This window comes from Centrocercus urophasianus, unplaced genomic scaffold, assembly GCF_019232065.1.
Source record: "Centrocercus urophasianus isolate 14NV4802_14NV808 unplaced genomic scaffold, USGS_Curo_1.0 seq_10, whole genome shotgun sequence".
Classification (NCBI taxonomy): domain Eukaryota; kingdom Metazoa; phylum Chordata; class Aves; order Galliformes; family Phasianidae; genus Centrocercus; species Centrocercus urophasianus.
In genome coordinates this window covers 82,695,150-82,710,149 of record NW_024884142.1, presented here as the reverse complement: position 1 = coordinate 82,710,149, position 15,000 = coordinate 82,695,150, and the positions used below count along the sequence as shown (strand labels likewise).

At 43.1% G+C, this 15,000-nt stretch overlaps 1 protein-coding gene across 3 annotated transcripts in view; it reads right to left on the bottom strand.

Moving 5' to 3' along the window:
• The window catches only part of PROX1 (prospero homeobox 1), a 47,491-nt gene that overhangs the window by 12,173 nt on the left and 20,318 nt on the right, over window positions 1-15,000 (bottom strand). The window lies entirely within an intron of this gene.

Below are 15,000 nucleotides of genomic sequence, written 5' to 3'. Positions count from 1 at the left end.
AACTTAGGCACTTCTCAGAGCCCTCCTCGGGGATCAGATCAGGAGCCTCCACAGAATGTATACGGTACGTACCCTTAAAGCTGCTCCCTCAGCTGGGGGCAGAGGGAGAAAGGATCAGACACTAGTTTTCAGGACAGGGTCCCATGTTTAGAAGTATCAAGACCAATGCAACCGTTCTAATATTGTAACAGTGTCAGACAACTGCTTGGCTGTGGCACACAAATCTGAAGATCCTTCAGACAGGGACAGCTGGGCTAAGCTCGAAACCTTTTCTCATACGATGTCTAATCTGCGTTAAACTTCAGCTCCATTTATACGATTAGGCTGCCACAGCGTACCTACAGACTTTGCCTGTGGTATTGTGCTAGAGTCTGATAGTGTGTTGTATTACTAATGTTCCAAGAGTAAACACACTTGTAGGAAACAGCTATAGTTCAAGGCTGCACTTTAAAAAAAATAAATGTTTCATCAGTCTTAGCAAAGGAACAAACGGCAATAACACTCTGTATCATATTTTACAAAGCTTCAAAAGAACAATGTCCCGTTGAGTGAAATTCAGTAGCATTCTGTAAACATTAATTTAAGGAAATCAATAGCCTCTGTGAGCTAAAGCCATATTGCAAGATAAACTGGCTGGAGTGCTACTTTGTCAAACAGATTTTAGTTTTCTCGGCTAGATAAAGACGGTTTCAAAACTGGGTAGCGTGTTGCAACCAAGGTTTGAAAACTATGTGGCCTTCAAACAGTCTGCTTGTTCCTACCACAAAGCTGGATAAACATACTTTAAAAATGATAAGATTGGGTCAGGATTGATTTTACTTTCAAATTTTATATAAAGTAGAATTCTTGGTGAATGTTTGTTTGGATTTTTTTTATCCTAATTATGAGCACAAATAAACAAGTGCAGCACAGACAGCTCAAGATGTCAGGCTGCCAGGAGAGGTTAAATTAACCAGAGAGAGGCAGCTTCTTTTCTTTTCCTTTCCTTTTTTTTTTTTTTTTTTTTTTTTGCAATTGCAGGACTTCATGGATTTAAAAAATCTTTATTCATGTTGACCTGGTGGGTGACAAGTCATCTTGCCAACTAGGAAAGCCAAAATCTCTAGTGGACTTGGGATCAGAGGTCTTCAGCTGGTGAAGGCTGCTCACGTTGCAGAGAGCAAGGTCACGGTGATGGGAGGTAAACAGGCCGGAGGGGTGAGTGGGAGGCCAGACCATGCTTCTGGCCCAATGATCTGGATGTGGCAGGAGTGAGGGGCTGTGCTGGGAACCTCCTAACCCAAGGATGAGGAGTAAATAACCTCTATTACAGCCAGTGATGGAGAACCTCTCTGGGATAAGGAGAGCAGCCTCACTATGTAAAGCTCTAGGTCAAACAGCTTATGCAGCAGTCCAGAACAGTGTATGTACAGCAACAGCAGATGATTCAGGGGAAATATTTTTGCTGAGAAAACAAAGTATAAACTAGATGTTCACAAGTGCCCCAAATACTCTGACCTCAGCCGATGATGGAAACGAGATCCAGTGTAAAAGATGAGTTTGGGGGGCATGACATAACCTTCTCAAAGAAGGCACTTGAGAAAGTCTACATGCATAAACCATACATCGCCTTCAGCCTCTTACATGAGGAAGATTTAAGCTTTAAGATTTAAGATTTAAGGCTTTTGCGACAAGCTGGCCCCTAAACATGTGGAAACCTTTGGGGGGCGAGCTCTTCTCAGACTCTCCATCCTGTAAGAGATCAGTTCTTAGGGTAAGTCAGAAGTAAAGCAAGGCATCTTACTATAGGAAGCCACCTTTTTCTGTGGTCTTGCAGGGTGGCTGGTAACATCAGGAACCAGCCCCTTCCTGAGGTTCGTCCCCGTGAGCTGGTGAACTCCCCCTTGTTGAAGAGCTAGAAGAAGCTCTTCTTTCTCCCCTGTGTACTCACACATTCACTGATTCCTCTGCAGACTGGGCATTCACACGATCTGCAGCTGCAGGCACTCATGTGCCATGGTTTCCAGGATATCCCTGCCCAGAGCTTCCCTGTTTTCCTGCGCTTTCAGGGGCAATGTGTGTGTAATATCTCCCGGGACCCCCAGCTCTTTGCACCTTTGCCCAACCCTTCACCTCCCATCACACACATGGTGAGCTGCTGCATGGAACCATCTTAGTGCCGCAAGTTGGTGTGGCAGCATATCAAGCAGGAGGCTTTGGCTTCCACACAGAATTTGGAGGCAGGTTTTGGAGTAAGTTGCTACACTTTTTGGCGTGAAAGCCATGGCAGCATATGGCCCAATGTTCTCAGTTTAAGTCTGACACTTAACATTATTTAACAGTTTCTGTGTTAGGTGCTTTATAAGGTAAAGGAAATTAACAATTTTCAGCTAATTAGATCACTCAATTGGCTGAACATCCTGGACACCTCTTAGAAAAAAATAGGTTGGCTCAGCTGACGGAAAGGCTAATGCCTCTTCCATTATCACTTATGAGGAGAGGGAAATAGTTGGAAAGGATGTTTTTATTTTAAAAACACAAGTGAAAAATATTTAAACTATTGGACACTTCAGTAAACACACTTTGCACTCCTCCAAAACCTTTATAGGGAGCAGATGCCAATTTGCCCGCTGCTACTTGTACCCTGATCCCTTGACTACAACTGCAGCCCTCTGGTGCCACCATGTTTAGTGCCTTCAGGCTTCCTCACACAGCTCTTACTGAGTGACTCTGTTAAGAAGCAGATTTTTTTGGAACGAGAAAAATATGAACCAGGAGTTGGGTGGATGCTCAACACAGTCTGCCAGCCTCAGTGCCACAGGACGGTGAGCCCACTGCTGTGGGACAGCAGCGACACTGCAGAGCTGAGCCTGGTGTGTGGGAAAAGTGTTCGTCTGAGCTCTGCTCAGAAGAGAAAAATTAGGAAAGAGATAAAGGTTTCTTATTGCATTTACTGTTGCACTGGATTTTTTTCACTCTGTGAAAGGCTGGAAAACACGTGGCCCTCGAATGATTTAAGAATGCATTTTGAAAGTGCTTGCTTGAAACAAAGCTGAGATGCCTTATCCTTCATGTGAGGTTTGGGGCACTACTAATCTACCACTGGCTCACTGTTATCTCCTCTGCCACGCTCACAAAAAGGAGGGAGAATGGGCATTGACAGTGGGGCTGCTGAGATGTCTGATAATATCAGGGAAGTGAAAGTGGTAGTGCAGTGAAAATGGATACTATGTGATACATTAGATTTAATCACTTGCATTTCAATTAAGCTTTTCCACAAATAAAGAATGGGAAATACACTGCAGGCACCCTGTACAACAGGAGGTAGTTGCTAAAGCTCCCCATCCCCTGCCTGGACCCCTGTCCCATCTCACAGTGCGCAGAAGGCATCTTGCCCCACAGGGTCTCTGTGGGCACTGCTGTGCCCGTGGCTCAGGCAGCAAACCTATCCATCACAGAATGTTATGATCTGCTGCAAACACCATGGCCTCAAAGCATCAGTTTTTGAGCACAAAACTTGGTAACCAGATCTGAGAAGGTTAACATAAAAGACTTTCCATTTTATGATTTATTTAGACTTCTTGGACCTTGCAGTTCAGTTCTCCCCTTTCCCCACACTCAAAAATCATCGATAGTATTTAGCTGGAGAGATGATTATCAAGTCTCCTTTTCTGCCTTACTGATAAATTAGAACTGCATGAGATGTAGAAGCTCCTAATGGAAACTCTGATTGCCCTTAGCGTACTGCATTGCCAATGGCACTGCTGCAGAATGGAAAAATCACTAAGGTTCCTCTGGCTTGTGATAGTTGGGTGTTCAGTATATGTTGGGGAATGGAAGGAAGGATCACAGAAAGTTCACACCCAAGAAGGTGTATCATTCAAAACATGAAGGAGAAATAAAACTCATACGCCCAATAGTCTGACTGTAACTCAGCCCCACAATGGGGAAATGCAGTCTGCTGCCAGAGGCTGCCTACAATGCCAAGTGGCATATTACGTACCTTGCTGCCAAACTCTGGTAGGTATTAGATACAGGTGCCCACAGAACATCTGTCCAAGAAGGTGAGCATGAGGATGACCACGCAGGCCTGGCCCTGCTGCAGGACCACAGGGTGCTCATGGCACAGCCTCCTGCTCACAGCAGCCTGCTGGGGTGAGATGTGTGGCTCGGAAGGACTAGGAGGCACAGCCTGCACTGTGAGGACCTTCAGCAGCAGGGCAGCCTCTGCTTTCATGGCTTAATTCCATGCTGAGCAAGGCAGGCAGTAACTGCTGGTTAGACTGTGGGTCTCTATAGAGGTACTTTGCAGACCTTGTCGTATGTAACGATTTTCTGAAGCTCAGCAGAGTTTGGCCTCTAAGATGAATCGTTAACACTGTAGTAGAAGCACCAATTAAAGGCTTATATATCTAAAGAACATCTTGTAACGTGTAAAAATGTCATAAGAGCGAGTAAACATCTATAAGCGGCATTGCTTCCTCTTGCTTGCTCTTCCCACCTCTCTGCATTGCAGTCACCTTTGTCTTCCGTGCCTGCCCCTGACAAAGCCCCAGCAGTTACCAGAGTGCCCTTTCCCTGCTAGCTTTGTGTGTGCTGGGGCTGCGAGGCAGGGATGGAAGCAGGTGGTGGTTAATCAGTCTGGCAGGGAAATGGCCAGTCACTGGGGTCCTGTTGGGGGTGGTATGAAGGTGGTAAGCATGCCCTCTGGCATCAGGAGACCTTTCCTCTCTCCCACGACAGAGGGTAGGGGCTGCAGAAGGAAACTGTGCATGGTTTGTGGAAATTGGGCATGGCCTCATCCAGGTTGTGGGCACAGAACTATGTGCTCCAGGGCTGGGCCTACCCAGGGTCAGTCAGCTTAGTGAGCTGGGAGATGAAGTCCTCAATCCTAATGGACTGAGCTCCCAGTCCCTAAAGAGGCTTGACTCCTCTTTACACCTCACGGAAGGAAATGGTGCGGCTGTAGACAGCGCTGGATGAGATAACCTCAGGGCTAGGCCTGATGGAGCCAGTCCTCTCTGCAGTTGTCTGAGATAAGCCATTCAGCTTCTTCCTAAACACTGATACTTAGCGCTCGAAGGGCTTTTCTTTTCAGTTCAGTTGATCTCCCCTCTCTACCATTAAAAAATTTCTAAAGTTGTAGACTGCTGTGTTAAATACATTTATGTGCCTACACCACTGTAGTCACCTAAGTCCCCTAGGTCTTTCTGCTTCCCACTCTTCTGCTCTCCACATGGCCTCCCCATTACATGCAGAAGCAACTTCCAGGCCACATCTCATAAGCAGTTTTGGACTACTGCGTAGCTACACATTGTTCTGAAGGTACATTTTTACCTGTGCCTTGAAACCGTGTCCCTTGGGGGCGGTCCCTGAGTCCCTCTGATGGCACAGTGAAACGAGGCAGCAGCAGGCTGCGTAACTTCCCCCTCTGCAGATAAGAAGGATGAACCTTGCCCCTTCCAGATCTACAGGGAGAAATCATCTCCGATATGCTGATTAATTTCAGACGGCTCTTCTGGCTGTCCCTCTTCCTCCTACCCACCCACGCTTACATCAGGAAAATGTGGGGATCTTTCTCTGCACAACCAATTTCAGCAATACGCCAAGTGACGGGCTCTGTGTAACTATGGGAGAAACAAACTCCCTCTCTCTTGGACTGAGAAGCATTTCTTAACTTCAGTCCTTGTGTTACTATCGCCATTTCAGTATGACAGCGACCTGTGGTTCCCAGCTTCTCCCCATCTTGTGTAGGTGGCAGCCCCACACTCCCACAGACCTCTGCAATATTCTGCCATTGCTACCTCAGACTGAATGTTTCAGTCTCACAGATTTAACCATCTCTTAAAATAGTGTCCGCACTGCATTAGACTGGAAAATAGTACAGGCTGTGAAGCTGCTAAATCTCTCCCATGGTTTCCAAAGGTTATACAAAATCCTTCATTCATATTACAAGAACTTAACTCTTGTCCATTCTAAAATACGTTGAAGATACCAAGCAAGCTTAAAGTTCACATATTCAAAACCTTACAGGATGGGCAATCCTATCTGTATGACTTCTGCTTAAGTCAGTCACATAGCCCAGACCCCACACTGTTAGATGGTATCAGCTGGAACCTCCTCTTTTGGCAAGGGCCCCTTACAACAATAAAAACAACACCTCCCTCCTCCCCACAGCCATGGACAGGATGGCTCTGTAGCTCCAGATCCAGGTCTGCATTCAATTTTTTTTTGTTTTAAAATAAACAAATTGAACTTTTTTTTTTTCATTCAATTGACATTTAACAGATATTCACACACTTGACTTTATGCAACAAAAGACAGCTCTTCAGTTGGCATGGATTAATTAGCTCCAATGACTGCTGGAGCTGATTTACACCAAAACCTGAGAATCCAGCCCAGAATTTAACTCAGTGTCACGGAGAAAAAGTGTGAGGTGGGTGGGATGGGGATGGAAAAAATCTTATGAAGCTAGTAGCTAACCCACTATTTCAGATCTCTCTGGTATGACAGTTATATAGAAGAGCTTCGATAAAGTTTAGAAGATCAAACATTTTCCTCAATTTTCACAGTACAAAACGTTCTATGCCCTTTCATGTGAAAAAGGAGCGAGAACACACAGCATATAAGAAATGTCGGTCGATCGGGTCTTGTGAACACCCTCTTCTTTTACTGCTTTCCCAGAAGTTCTGAATGAGAAATTTAACTATATTGTCTACAAGGAAGGAAGAAGGTCTAGAAAAGCATGAGTGACTTGCATGCTACCCATTACCCCATTACCACAACTAGGGTTTGCTAGCTGGTAAGAAAAATTATATTTGTGTTAGGTTGTTTGTTTTTTTTCTTTATTATCAAACGCCAAGTTTTAAAATGTTCCTGTTCACTGAAACTGTGTAGCCTCACATATTCTTTTGGTATAGGACAAATTGAAAAGGATTTAAGCTCAGAGGGATAAGACTTTATGCTAGCAAGGGACAACATGGGTTAAAATTCACCTTGCTTCTCGCTCCTCATCCAGGATAGATTTTTGGAGAACGACAGACATCTGGAAATCAGTTTTACATAGAAAAATAGAAAACAGGGAAGAACTAGGAAGATGAATAAAGGCTCATCACAGACACAAAAGAACAGAGCAAAAAGAAGCTTGGATTTGGGTATTCTTGTCTGGCAAGGAGGCAGGCAGTAAGGCTAATGAAGCATTTGCGATATGGGACGTATGCCAGCGTAACAAAGAAGATGTGCATCAGCTCTGCAGATGTGCCAAAGCCCCCAGAGCAAAATAATGACATAATCACCATCAGTGTCACAGACCAGACTGTACACAAGGTGACATGGGAGAGAATAAATAAGAGTCTTTAGAGGCCTGCAGTACACACACGGGAAGGAACAGCCATTCCTCACAACTGCCACAAGAGAGTGGCGAGAGGTTGGGGATAATGTGTGCAGCTAGCAAAAGAAATCTTGAATTGTGCAAGGCTAGCGCACGATAAATTGGTGCTTTTCTCCATCTCCAGTTGACGTTTCAATTCCCACTACCCCTTGTTGAATGCAAAATGAAATGACAAGTAGGAATCGGAAGACTTTGCCAAGTTTTTGTTTTGTTTTGTTTTTGCCTGTTTTTTTTTTTTTTTTTGGAAAAGGGGTTGTTTTGTTTGAGAAGAGGATGGGGTAAGAATGAGTACCAGTAAATTACCGTTAAAAAAACAACAACAACAAAAAAAAACCTAACAACGAAAGACCAGACAAAAAGCTTCACCCAAGCAGAGCACAGGACACTGCCGCTCCATGCACTCACAGGCGCACGCACAGAAACCCTGCACTATTCAGCTGGAACAATCCTAGTATTCCCCCAAAGCAAAATTAGAAACAAACAAGGATGGGTTTGGCTTTTTTCGGTGGCTGTGCTTTCTGGTTTACTGTTACTCAGGAACGAAAGCAGGAAAGATCCCACTAAAATATTTTTCCACGCTAAAAGACAAGATTACTATTTTATTGATCAGTAATAAAACACCGCTTAGGGCAATTTAGTACTTAACATGTTATTTGCGGTGGGGAGTAATCTGAAAAGCTCTGAGTAGCCTTAAATCGTTTCCCAACAGCTCTCCCTGTGTAAAAGCAAGCGTCTGCCTCGGTACAGCTGTGCGACTCGGTGGCACGTTTTTTTACAGGACTTTTTGCCCGTTTCTAGAGGGAGCATCTGTTTGCTGAAACAGAGCAGCCCGCCCTTCGCCACGGGCCCGCCTGGGCAAACGGTGACAGAGCAGGGGACTCGCTGCAGGCGCCACCAGGACGCTGGCAGAAGGAACACTCAGGCACGTAATGGTTTGCAGGATTGGGCCCTCCAAGAGGAGCTCAGAAGAACAAAGCACTTGGCTTCACCAGTGTCCCTTTTCATTGCTTCTAATGAAAGATTCATAAGAATAACTTTAATTTTTTATGATCTTTTTTTGCATTACTGTATTAGCTGCATCTACTTTGTACGCAATTTCTTCTTAAATACAGAAAACCTGTTTCCAAATGCCAGGCCTAATAACTTAATTGTGCAATAATTGATCTCGATTGTTGAGCAGTCCTTCTTTGCATTAAGGAAGTGAGATGGAGCCCAGAAAATGTTCTACATGATTATCCCTTTTCGTAGCAAAGTGATGCATTTATTAGGAATACAGGTGAAGGTCTGACGTGGAGTCCTGTTTTAATATATATTTTTTTGAGATTAAAAAAAACATTAAAACCTCTGTAATTTGCTAGTAAAACTGCTCAGTGGAAGAATGATTGTATTTGTCTTTTTTGGCTTCGCCCAATTAATTGGAGCAGTAACATAACGATCGTTAATAAACAGCTCTAATTTGACTGTACTTCTTGCGTATCTACAAACCACATCGTATCTTTGTGTAGCGTACCATAAGGGGAAATAAGGAAGCATGTATATAATTTTGTCCTGTTTTATGTGAAGTTTAATCATTACACCACAGAGGAGTCTCCAAATCAATTGCAAAAGGTGCAACAGTATTAACAATCTGTTTAGCCAACTCCGGCTTCTTTGCACTTTGATGTTACGAGCATAGTCAGGATGAACCCTGGCAGTTTTTTTTCATTGGCAAGTGTTTGTGTCTATTACAGCTTACACCAATGTTTTCTTTTATGCTTTTTCTACTGTGCCCCCTCTTTCCTCCTAAGATTAAAGAAACAAACAAACAAAACCAAACAAAAGCGCAGATCAACTCAACAGACGAACCAACGCTTATTTGGCGCATTTTGATCAAAGTGGACTGATCGAATTTTTCATTTATTTACCAAAGTTTCACGGCAGCCCTTCTTCATAATGACAGCAGCGTTGCCATTTTTTTTTTTTTTTTCTCCTCCACATAAAATAGAAGGGGTTCTGAGAAAGTTTTTAATTAGCTAAATAGGTCTGTGTAATCCAGATGAAATAAACACGCCCGTTTGAAAAGGTTGTTAGAACTTTTGCAGCCATTTAATCCATAGATGGCTGAACACAATGATACCTTCTGCAGACAGCACCGCCACCACCAGCAGCTGTTAGAAGAGAGCTTGCTCCCTGCTCCTATTGATAACCCTTTGTGGAACGAAGAAAAAGAGCTGAGGGAAGGAGAACTGAATGTCAGACAATAGACATCGCTACACACACTGTCTCTGAACTTTCCTCATCTCTGAAGGACAATTAATTATGAAGGCCTTTGGGGTAGGTCGAAGCAAGGGAAAACCTACTGCTGGCCCAGCACTCCAGCCGCTATCTCTGTGTTTGTTAAATGGTCGTGCCTGTTGGGGAACCAGAGTAGCAGCCACCAAAATAGCCAATAGATCATTTAGGAAAAAGAGAGCAAAAGATTTTTTTTATGTGTGCCTGTCCTTGTATAATTCTATTCTCACTGTGAAATCATCCATACACAAAACACAAGGACAATTTTTTTTTTTTTTTTTTTTTTTTTTTTCAGAAGAGCCACAGGGTAGGTTACAGTCAGAAACGGCCTCTCAGTGGTGTGTTAAAAAGGATGGTCTTTTCACCAAATCATTTCACAGAGGCAAAACAGACAAACACAAAGAGTTGAGACTTTTTCTCCTACATTAAATAGAGTAACTGATAAGGTCAGACATATGATACCTAAAGACATGAATCTGTGAACTCTTGAAGTCAAAGGACTTCTCTGTGCAAAGGAACAATCTTTCAAAGGAAATAGATCATAGAACTCCACTGAATCCCCTTTAAACTTTATGAAGCAGGAGGAGAAAAAGCTCTAAGTAGGGAAGCTTGACAGAAGAGCCTTGAACTATTTTCTGAAGGAAAGATGAGACCCTCCCTAGGCTGCCACAAAACATCTTTTTTTTTCTAAAGGCTCTTCTGAACTTTGATATGTGCCAAGACACCGCTATTGAAAGCTGTATAATTATGTGCTATAGCCACTGTAGAAAATGCTTTGTTCACCACAACAAAGAACAATAAGCAAAGTAAAGTGACATTACACTGTATCTTTTTCTTTAAGAATGTTGAGAAAGGTCACGGAACGTTATAACTAATAAAGCTGTTGAGTAAGGAAGTTTAAAGTTGATCTTGCTGTGCTTAAATGTAACCCAATGACAAAAAGGCAGAGGGAACTAAAATTGTAATGACATTAAAAAATAGATCATATATCAGTGTGCCAACTTCATTATACAAACACCTTGAATCCAGAGGACACAAACATAAAAAACGAGCGTAGTCCTGCAACAGTATTCCTCCTGTGATTCCCTCCCTAATAGCTTCCAACTACAAGCTGCAGTTCCACCAACTGCAGAAACTGATTAAGCGGCATTAATTGATACATGCATGGCACGATCCTGCTACTGAAAGCCATGGCTTTTCTTACTCAGTTTACAGATCGACTCAGATTCCTGTGCAGTTTTCAAGGAAAGCTTTACTGTTTCACAAGAGAGCCTCCTCAAAATTTAGAAAACAAAACAAAACAACACAAAAGGAAAAAAGACCTGAGGGCATCAGTTAAATTTCCTGACAGCAAGATTTTTGAGTGAGAAAGAAGTTCCATCTAGAGATAGATGTCAGTTTTTTGTTTTTTTTCTCTAGAGGTATCGGGACAGTTAAGTTTGCTATTCTTACACTGCAGATTCAGCTTTATTCTCCTTGCTGCAGACTGCAAGAGAGAAGCATTCCTACTTTTCCTTTAAGAATGTGGAGAACGATGTTGAAACACGACAACAATAAAGCCCTTGAATGAGGAAGTATACAGCTGAGGAAAAAAAATGCAAGGAGTGTAATACTAAAATAAACAACTGCCCCACCAGCCTGGGCCCACTTCTGGTCCCATTACAAGTGCTCAGACTGTGCTGCTGCACTTTGTAGAGGAAGGGCATGCAAGCTCAAAGATGGAAGTTTGCAGTTACTGACTTGATTTTCACTTCTCTTGAGACCACTTTACACTGCTTGAGTTGTGTAAAGGAGCGTTAGGGTGGTTATAAATTCTCCTTTACAGTGCCTTCATAAAAGCAAGAAATACGCATACAAGGTCTCAGTTTAGACCAGAATCAAGTTAGAAAGCTTCAACTTTCCTGATGAGTGCCAGTTCAGATTGAGATGAATCCTGCAGATGCAACTGGGAAAGTTGAGTGGGGTTGGACCAGATGATCTCCAGAGGTCCCTTGCAACCTCAAACATTCTGTTTGAGGTGATTCTGTGCGTGTGGCATGAGTTCCTAAAATAGTCACACGAGCGGCCAGAATTTTCAGTAATTTAGGATGTTTTCATTCTTGGATGCAGAACTGGGCACACATCATCAGAAAATGGACCATCGAGGACCTCCTGACAAAGTGGCTCTCATTAACAGATTTCCAGTTAAGCATCCCAAAATGGAACTGGCCTAAAACCATCATCACTTCTGAAAATGTTGGCAGCCAATGTTTCTCTCAAGGGTGTGCAGGGCACTTATGTGACAGGGTTATTACTTGGACTTTATAGGTGGTGGTGTTTGAATTGTTTTAAATAATCACACCGACGTTTACGGGACTAACTCAAAGTGCATTAAGTATGTTCTGCTAAGACAGCAGCACAACTGGCCTTAATGAGGTTCTTCCCCACCAGCATGGCTCTTGCCTGGCAAAAGTAGAGCAGACTTCCTAAAAATTGTCTCCCCTCTTCTAGATGATGACATGTGCCAGGACCAAGAAACAGTTGCCACGTCAGAACTCAGTGTAATAATGCAGCTTGGCAGATGTTTTGCTATCATGATCAATCTCAGAAATCACATCTGCAAAAGTGGGTACACTCCATGCTACAGCGGACTCACATCTGGTGGCTACGCAGAGGAGTGTGGTGAGTGCACAGAGCAGGTGGGAAGTCATAGAGCAAAATGCCAGGCATAGGAATGGGAGCCTGATTTGTTCAACAAGCACAAGAAAAAGGACTGGGGTATTTTGCAGGGATGTTAATGTATGGAGAATGACGGTAACTACAAAAAAACATCGGGGAGCAAAAGTGATGGAGGAGCAGGAGCCAAAGCAAGGCTGAAATCCAGCTGTTGTCTTCAGGCCAATTTCTTTTGCTTCTTTTAAGTAAATAAATAATTTTCTAACCATATTTTGATTTAAACTTACAGCATGGTGTCTCCCTTGCTTGAAACCATTTTGTCACAGTCATAACTGTGAGTTCTGATGATATCTTTTAAGAAAGATTTTATAAGAGAGCCACAGAACCATTTAGGATTTTTTTTTTCTTGTGATGCATAGCAACAATACCTGACTTTAATTATTGCAGCTGACATTCAAGAGCCTATGGCAACATCACAGACAAGACAGATATCAAGTGGCATAGCAAGCTGTCCTCTCTTTCTGACCAACTTCAGCGCTTGTGCTTGGACACTGACATTTGAGGCTTTCATTCACCAGTACAAGCCACCTTCTCCCTCCCTGGGCAGAACTGCCCCAAAACAGAGAAGCATCTTCATTCTTCATGGAAAAAAATAAAGTTGTTTTTCCAGCTTTCAAATCTTAGTTTAAAATTACTGTGTGCAGCTACATTCAGCACTGTTTATTCCAGCAAATCATATAGCAAGAAAGAGAAATGTGGAAGCAGCTACACACATGTACACATATGTGCACACACAAACACAGGCAGAGCTGTGCGGCTGGAGGAGGTGGTGTATCTGGCTCTGGCTTGCAGCCATGAGGGTACAATGGCAAGGCTAAAAATGATAGGGCATGTGGTTTGTTAAACATCTTATTTGACTTTGCGTAGAGCTGTCAGTTTCAGTGCACGGGGAACGAAACACAGTGTCACAGATTCCTAAGTAAATCAATGGCACAACTAGATATGGACTAAATGCACATTTTAGCTTTATTTTTTTTTTTCCTAGTTGTCAATTTAGGCATATTTAAGTATATGCATGAATTTCATCCAAGAAGAGACAAGGAGGAGGGTTTAGGAAGTGTAGGGTAAGTGATTTAAGAGGAACAGTCTGTCAGACTAATCAGAAGATCAGCAATGTATCACCGAAGTATGGGTGGAAGAAACTTTGATGACACTAAATATGGCAAATGCTCAGTTTGCTAAATCCCTTAGGATCCAGTTTCAACATTACAGTACTTGTCATTTTTGGTTTGCAGCTTGTGGGGGAGGGGTTAGGCATTTATTGGCAAAAGTTACATAGGCTATACTAAAAACTGCACCATACAGTTTAATGATCTGGTAACTGCTGGATTTTCACTGCAAAACCAAGAATTGAACCTCTGAGAAATTCTCATTATCTGAGATAACACAGAAAAGGCTTTGTGAAAGGATCTGCAAATCACTGTCTTTTGTATGATGTCTGAAGGCCATTTCCTCCAGCACTGGGGAAAGAAGCAAGGAGCTCCTTTCCCACCAACAGTTAGACCCATTTACCAAGGAGGCAGCCAACAATGGCAGCACTAAACAAATCAGACTTGCATTTTCTTATCTCCCTGAAAACATCTATATGATCCCCATGCTTCTTCACTGAAGCAATCTGCTGACATTAACATTGCAACAAATGTTTTAAAACAAGTATCTGAAATTGTAAAGGACCAAGAATTTTAGAGAGCAAAGAGCGTTTTTATCTATTTTCTGCGAACGGGATTACAGTTGAAACGCAAAAGAGGAAAAGTCTGAGGGAGTTTAAGAACATTCTGACAGAAGAAAAGCTAGCAACTCTTATCCCTTTGCATGTTTCCCTTTCTGTTCCTGCATCTTCCATTACATCCTGCCATACACAGCGCCTGGCCTGATCCCTTCAGGTGCTGGGGCACAAATCTGGTATTGCCAGCTGTGGCGAATGGCAGATACACAGACATCCTCTGCACCTCTTTCTTGTTCTGTCCACTTCTCTCCTACAAGAGGCTGAGCTGAGGCCCTTTCTTGCATTACCTGAACTTAAGTGCTGAAAAAATTGACCCTGATTTAAAAAAAACCTGGAGGATTTTAAGCAGAAATCTACCAATTGTATTCCAACAAATGCCACTTTTGCTACAGGACAGGACTCAACTTACCAATGAGTGACAGGTGCAGACAAAACCCAACAATAATAAAACATGTTCCACCACCACTTTTCCACTGTCCCTGACCATGAGCTTCCCCTCACATATTCACACCCATGATCACCTGAGGGCCATGACATTGCTGCCCTCCACCATGGTCTTCATTAAAGCCACCAAACCATTACAAGTGGAAACTGAGTGCATTTAGCTCAAGTGATCATTTTATTCTGGGCAGCCCCCTCTGGGTGTCCCCACATGAGCAGGGATTGGACCAGGTGGCCTCCAGAGTCCCCTGACAGCCTGCAATGCTGTGAGTGTTTGACAGTTTAATGAAGGAGACCTGAAAGAGTCACACGGTGACTGCTGTCTCTATAGTCCCAAAATCTCAAAAATACTAAGAAACTTAGCCAGAAAGTGAAAACTTTCATCCTTTGCCAAGCCCTAGGAGGCCTAAGACTCCAACAACCACAGCTAATGTGACAAATTAGCCCTGGGAAAGGCAGACAACCCTTCCCATCACCA